The sequence below is a fragment of the Vidua macroura genome, chromosome 5 (genome assembly GCF_024509145.1).
Source record: "Vidua macroura isolate BioBank_ID:100142 chromosome 5, ASM2450914v1, whole genome shotgun sequence".
NCBI lineage: Eukaryota > Metazoa > Chordata > Aves > Passeriformes > Viduidae > Vidua > Vidua macroura.
In genome coordinates, this window is record NC_071575.1 from 45,764,847 (window position 1) to 45,771,098 (window position 6,252).

The following is a 6,252-nucleotide window of genomic DNA, read 5'->3' on the forward strand; positions in this document are numbered from 1 at the left end:
ATTAGAAATTGAAAATATAGGTAACAATATTTTTGGTAATAAGCTGCTGTAGAGCTTGGAAAAATGAGTTTAGAACAAAGACAGGCTATAGTTAATTGCAAACACACTCAATGCTCACATCTGAGACCTCTTCAGTAGTAATGAGAGTAGATATTCTATATTTGGTACAAGACATAGTAAAGGAATTTGACAACCATCTGTCTGATGGTAAAATTAAGAACTCATTTACTCTCTGTGGTGCTTAGAGTTGTAAGGAATTGCCTTCAGATAGATTAGTTGAACTCTTGTGTTTTGTACCAGCATCTGTGCAAAATCAAACCTGAGGAATTCAGTGTTGGTTTTATCCACAAAGACTATCCTCCCGCAGCCTTTCTTGCTTTTCTTGTAGGGAAGCTGCGTCAAGCTATTTCAAAACTTCACCAAGCTTTAGACATGGAAATAAAAGTTATGACCTGAGAAAATACAAATGAGATTTGGATCGCTTTTAAATAATACATGAGATGGACTATAAACTAATGAATATAATCGAGCCTTTGCTTTGCAGTAGCAACATAGGATATAATTGAGACAATAGGTCAGAGAAAGAGACTTAAAATAAAGCAACCTTTTAATACAGAGCTTACATTAACTTTGATTTATTCATCAGATCCCTTATTGGAATTATGAGATTTGGAGGCACAATATGTACTCATTCTGTCACAATAGCATAAAACATCCTTATTGTTTGGGCTCAGTTGTAAGTGTGTGTATGAAACAAAAAAGCTAACACAAGATTAAAAATGGGGTCAAAACCAGGGTGATTACATTTTTTGTCACATCTGGCATTTGGTGATTATTTCAGTGTCTTACAATGCAAGAGACCAATTCCATAAGAAATGGATTATCCATACACATATCATGAGGCAAACCCAGACTCTCTCCTCATATTAAATAATGCTCCCTTATCTCCCAAGAATACACTGTAGATTCTCCAAGATTCCACATACCTGTTGGTATATTTTTGAATCAGGTGCAGTGATGAAATTGCTGCACCACTGTCACCACCCTCTCCTGACCTTTATTTTCTTTGACCCTTTTGGACACGTTGATCAGTATGTGATTGGAATAATCAGCGGGTTAATGAGGATTTGGCTGGCAGTCAAACAGCCTGTGATCCTGGGGTTCATGCAGTGCCACTACAGGGCATGGGGAACTACACTGGATTCAAGGCTGGGAAAAAAAATGGTCACAGTTAAGATTAAAATTCAAATTAATTTTGACCACATGCTCATGAAGGGAGCAATTAGACAAACTGCATGGTTTTGCAGGACTGTATTTTTAAGAAATGCTCCCAATAAATACCAGAGATTAGCAATATCACTGATAGCCATTAAATTTTTTTTTCAAAATATCTTTTCCACATTAAAACTAGATATTTCTTTTCTATCATGTGTTTGCCTTTTTTTCCCAGGATTCATTTTTCAGCTCCAGAAGACTCTTATCCAGGTGCTCTTCACCAGCTTTGTGTCCCAACTTCTTGTCATCTTATATGCAGCCTGAACCCCACACAGCTATTTATGTGCATCACTAAGGATTTCTGTACCTCGTAAAATCTGGGCCTTAAACACTTAGGTGTCTATTCTTTTTATCAAAATTAATGTGGAAAGCCTCCACAGGTACCAGTGGGAGGTCAGAGGGTTGATACACACTGCATTCAGGTTTGTATGACGTGGGGAAAAACTGCATTTTAGATTTTGGGTTGTGTACAAGGACAAGCTGAGTGTGCATGGGAGCACCTTGGATGCAGTCCAGATTCCAGGTTCTGTCTAGGTTCCAGATTGCTCAGCTAAACATAGAAGGGATGATGAGGTCACAGTGAATTCAAACTTTTATGAAAGGGAGCAGAGATTCTCAGCAACAGGTCCTTTTTCTCACCATCTGCACCATTGTACAGTACTGCAATATCTTAAAGCCCAAAAAAGGGAATAATTAATATTTATTTTTCATTATTTCTACACAAAGAGACAACAACAGAGCACTCTCTGGAAATGCAGTGGTTCTAAATAGTCTCCTTGGTTGCTTCTAAGGTTGTTTAGGAAGTTAATAGCTTTCAAGTATTCATGAACAACTCTGCAGGTCAGTAAAGGAAACACAAAACTGGTCAGAAATAGTCAGAAATGTTGTCTCTACATAGAGGGAACTGGTGAGTGTTTCTTCATTTTTAATTATGAGGGAAGCTTTCTGTTAGAATGATATTTTGTCCAGCATTACATATTCCCTTTATCTAGGGAGCTGGCAGGGGGAGAGGACAGAAGCTCTTCAGGCAGTAGAAGTTGAATTTAATGGGATTCACAGAAGAGATTTAAGGAGCTAATCATCCTTATAGCTGCTCAAGTTCAATTTTTATCCCCCAAAGCTACTAATTTTTTAAGCATGTATTTTTGGCAGTGCTTTGCAGCAAATATCTCCCCTTGGGGCATATAGAAATGTGCAGGCTGTATTACATAAATGAGCTTCTTTGCCATCTCAGTAACTGCCATAAATGCTAGTGACACAAAAAACTAGGTATTCCCTCATCTCAGCAGGCTGACCTAGTCCTAGCCTTACATTTAATAAAGTCAGAGGAGGACACAGTGGCAAGCAGAGCTACAGTCCTTAGATGCCAGGATCCAGAGTCAGAACTGACAGTATTGGAAGCCCACAAAGTACCATCCAAGCATGAGTAAGGCTCTACACCAGGATTGAAAGAAATTGGCACTTCCCCCTCTGTCAACCAAAGTAAAAGCCATGGATGGCTATATGTTTGATATTTCAAACATATATCGATATACATATGTATTCCATTTAGAGGAAAGAGGGTTAGAAAATGCAAACCAAGCAAATTATTTCTTTGCATACATTTATCCTTCCTTCAGTTACCTCTATTGTGAGTTCAGTGTGATTTAAATTAAGGGAGTAAGAGGAATATTGTCCACAACTTGGAAGGAGATATTTCAGAACTATCCGGGCACCCCTTATGCCTCATAGACACCTTTTTCTCATTAACACAATGCCTGTCAAGGAGCTGCAAAGTGTTTTTAACAGTAAATAGGTAGAAAAGTGAAACAACTGTGAGTTTTGGGGTTTTTATCAATTTGCTTTAGATGAGAGAGACACACAGCCCTGCTTTCCTTGAGTTCCCAAAATTCCTGGCTTCTTTGAACCTATCTTGAACAAGTCTACTATCTCCATAACACATCCTCCTTAAAACACAAGGGCATTATTTTAGCATACTAAATGCAAGGACAGCTGAACAACTCACCTAACAGCAGTTTCCTTCAAAAGGAATGTGTGTCCTGTGTCTATATGGCAGAAGAGGGTCATTCATCGGTGTCTGGGCTCACAGCCCTGCACTGGGAGACAGCCAAGACTTGTCTGAAGCTGGCAGCCTTGCTGCCAGGGGAGGCAGGCTGTGGAGAGTTTCTCATCATCTGATAATTACTGCAGCACACTGAAAGAAGAGTAGGGCTGAAATTGGCCAGATCTGGAAGGGTTGAGATGCCACCACCATTTTCAGCAAATCTTAACAAAGCTGAAGGCAGCCTACATGCAGATGTTAGAGTCTTTCCATCGACCCTGTCCCTCCAGGAGTCCCAGAAGCAAATGTCCCAAATGGTTCCTGGGCACAAGAGGGAACAATGAGCTCTGAAAACACTCAAGAGAAAAGTAAGTCCCTCTGCTGACCTCAAATTCCATTTTTGACAACTGCATAAAAAAAAAACCCCGTGGGTTTGACTGCTTCAGTTTTCAGAATTAGCACAAAACCTATGCAGTGATCCTCAAAACCTATCCAGTGATACCAAGAGGTATCACATTCCTCAAACCCTCCTATGACTCCTTACAGTTTTTCAGCTACCAAGTGGTTGGCAACACTTTTTCTCTATTGTCAAACATTTTCTGTATTTGCTAGGTTAGAAGCAGTTTGAATCTTGTAGGTTAAGTACTGGGACAAGGCTGTAAAGGTTAGTAAGGACTGTGAAGACACAGTGAAAAACACTTGGAAGATAATGGGATGTTATAAAAAAAATTAGTGATTGTGGAAAAGGCCAATAATAAAAAGACATCTAGAAGAAGAAAAAAGTCAGTGAAGATGAGGAGCCAAGGCTACGTGGGTCTTCCACCTGATTGGTATCTTGAGCATAGCAACTGTGGCCATGTTCAGTAAGGCAAAAAGAGCCATAAATCTCCCCAGATGAATAAAGATGGGGAATTAAATGCCAGAGAGAGTACCTGGATCTCTTCAATGTATTTTAAATGTATTTATCATGTAGTCACAACACTGAAAAGTTCACAGTTGTACTTCATTTATTATGACTTTTCTATCTAGGTAGAGAGGTCACTGCTTAACCTCAAGAAAGGCAGGTCAGTGTCAGTGTATATTGCTCATGCTACCTGAAAATAAAATATATCCTATTTCAGGAGCATGCCTCTTTTTGAAATCCTTATTCTTACACTTGAAGGAAAAGAGTGAGCTTGCCAAGATTGTCTGTGGATTTGGATGATAAATTTGTATTTATTCCTGTAGAATTTAGGAAATGGGATGTTTCATAGCACTTTTAAATTATAATATTTTAAAGGTTTTTTGATTTATTTTCTTTGTGCTGCCTTGTTAATAACCTGAAAGATATGCAATATCACATATAATAACAACAGAAAAAATTTTTACACTGGTGGCCTACTAAAGGCTTATTTTATCGCATTTTTATAACATTAACATGCTCATTAGAATAATGATCATGTATATCAGATGAATGCCAAAACTCAGTAATCACACAGTCACTAGGAGCTACTCCACAAAAGCTTCACTCATTTACTTTCAAACTTGTGGCTGTGAGCCAGTGTACATGGGCAGCCTAAAATTATCAAACAAGGAACCGCTTCTTCAGTTGTGAGAATCTTTTTGTCTGCAGACCTTTGGTAACTTCTGATAACACTAAATCAAAAGCCTGACACAATTCCTGATTCTGCGTGGGAACTTGTATAGACTTGCTTCATTTGTCACTTAACCAGAGCTGAGCTTTCAAACCTGCACAATTTCTGTAATATTTGTAAACTGCTGATAATACAGAACTATATTCATCAAACATTGTTTTGCATTCTGGTAAGAAAAATAATTAGAATTAGCATAAGTATATTTCTATAATTACAGTAAAATCTTTGCTTTTCATGGTGCTAAAACTTATTTTTAATTGGATTTACAAACTGAATTAACTTTATATAATTGCCTAGGATTCTATAGTTCAGCTGTTAAAAATCATTATCCCAGCTGGCCCCAAGCAGTCTTTCCCCATGTCTGACCAACCAGTCCTGAATACAGACACATGTGAAGTGCTGCCTTGTGCTCCAGGGGGTGATAGAAATGCAGGAAGCTATCAATAGCCGGCTCAGACTAATGAAAGCACATCTCTGCAGGGCCTGATCAAGCTGATGATTGTTTGTTAATTATATGGGGCAAGTTCAATGGCATTTCCCTGCAATAGGTTATGTCTGCTTGACCATGATAGCTCAGTTTATACACCCATTTAATTACATTGCCATTTTCATACTGGCAAAATGCAGAAACTCCTAATAAGTGAATAATTCAGAAATAAATGGGGTTTTGCCAGTCTTATCACATAAACTCATAAAGATTTTTCATTGTGTATGTATGCAATGGAAATACCAAGGTCGACTTACTGGTTTGGTATCTAATGTCTCCTTTCCAAAAGAGAGTTCTCAGCCTGTTCCATGCAGCTCCCCTTTTCATCCTTACCTCTGCATTTCTACCAAGTGAGTTGTATATGACTGCCTCTAAAAGCCCCACTGCCCACAGAGGGGCTTGCTTTGTGAAACTTCTCTGCACAGAGATTTTACAACATTTATGGAAGAAGAAATATTGTGTCATCCAACTCAATTGCTCTTTGCTTTCAGCACATCAACCATTATATATTTTCTTGGTATCCCATCCTATGTGAGTTTTTATGCCTCTTTCTGTTCAGACTTGGGTCTCATCTTGTCTCACCCTTGTCTTAATCAGAGTAACAGCTGCACTCCTCTGCCCCCTATTTTTTTCTCTCTCCAAATATTAGTAGTTCTGTCAAATCTCTGTCCATCTCTTTGTCTCTTGGAAAGTGGTCTTTGTTACAGTAGAAAGGGAGTTTTTTTGAGGCCTACACATTTTCTGCACTTGGTAATGTACAGCTCAAGAAATTGGAAAGGGACTATATTGGACCAGTAAGAGTGTTTAAGGGCTCC

The 6,252-nt window shown here is 38.6% G+C and overlaps 1 long non-coding RNA gene across 1 annotated transcript; it reads right to left on the bottom strand.

Moving 5' to 3' along the window:
• Window positions 1-245: 245 nt before the first annotated feature.
• LOC128807793 (uncharacterized) lies at window positions 246-1,780 on the bottom strand. Its single transcript, XR_008437276.1, has 3 exons — window positions 1,583-1,780; window positions 987-1,209; window positions 246-452 (listed from the first exon to the last, which is right to left on the bottom strand). It is a non-coding gene; the product is annotated as an uncharacterized LOC128807793 (long non-coding RNA).
• Window positions 1,781-6,252: the final 4,472 nt, after the last annotated feature.